The following is a 1,492-nucleotide window of genomic DNA, read 5'->3' on the forward strand; positions in this document are numbered from 1 at the left end:
TAGGGTTCCCTAGGCGCATGGGCCTCTTGGGGCTGGTGCCCTTGGCCCATGTAGGCCAAGGCGCACCCCCTACAGCCCATGTGGCCCCCCGGGGCAGGTGGCCCCACCCGGTGGGCCCCCGGGACCCTTCCGGTGGTCCCGGTACAATACCGATGACCCCGAAACTTGTCCCGATGGCCAAAACAGGACTTCCTATATATAAATCTTTACCTCCGGACCATTCCGGAACTCCTCGTGATGTCCGGGATCTCATCCGGGACTCCGAACAACATTCGGTAACCACATACAAGCTTCCTTTATAACCCTAGCGTCATCGAACCTTAAGTGTGTAGACCCTACGGGTTCGGGAGACATGCAGACATGACCGAGACGTTCTCCGGTCAATAACCAACAGCGGGATCTGGATACCCATGATGGCTCCCACATGTTCCACAATGATCTCATCGGATGAACCACGATGTCAAGGACTCAATCGATCCCGTATTCAATTCCCTTTGTCTATCGGTATGTTACTTGCCTGAGATTCGATCGTCGGTATACCGATACCTTGTTCAATCTCGTTACCGGCAAGTCTCTTTACTCGTTCCGTAACACATCATCCCGTGATCAACTCCTTGGTCACATTTGCGCAAATGATGATGTCCTACCGAGTGGGCCCAGAGATACCTCTCCGTTTACACGGAGTGACAAATTCCAGTCTCGATCCGCATAAAACAATAGATACTTTCGGAGATACCTGTAGTGCACCTTTATAGTCACCCAGTTACGTTGTGACGTTTGATACACCCAAAGCACTCCTACGGTATCCAGGAGTTACACGATCTCATGGTCAAAGGAAGAGATACTTGACATTGGCAAAGCTCTAGCAAACGAACTACACGATCTTTGTGCTAGTCTTAGGATTGGGTCTTGTCCATCACATCATTCTCCTAATGATGTGATCCCGTTATCAACGACATCCAATGTCCATAGCCAGGAAACCATGACTATCTATTGATCACAACGAGCTAGTCAACTAGAGGCTCACTAGGGACATATTGTGGTCTATGTATTCACACGTGTATTACGATTTCCGGATAATACAGTTATAGCATGAATAAAAGACAATTATCATGAACAAGGAAATATAATAATAACACTTTTATTATTGCCTCTAGGGCATATTTCCAACAGTCTCCCACTTGCACTAGAGTCAATAATCTAGCTCACATTGTCATGTGATTAACACTCACAGGTCACATCGCCATGTGACTAATACCCAAGAGTTTACTAGAGTCAGTAGTCTAGTTCACATCACTATGTGATTAACACTCAATGAGTTTTATGTTTGATCATGTTGCTTGTGAGAGAGGTTTTAGTCAACGGGTCTGAACCTTTCAGATCCGTGTGTGCTTTACAAATCTCCATGTCATCTCCTAGATGCAGCTACCACGCTCTATTTGGAGCTATTCCAAACAACTGTTCTACTTGGAGCTATTCTAAATTATTGCTC

This window comes from Triticum dicoccoides, chromosome 6B (assembly GCF_002162155.2).
Source record: "Triticum dicoccoides isolate Atlit2015 ecotype Zavitan chromosome 6B, WEW_v2.0, whole genome shotgun sequence".
Lineage (NCBI taxonomy): Eukaryota > Viridiplantae > Streptophyta > Magnoliopsida > Poales > Poaceae > Triticum > Triticum dicoccoides.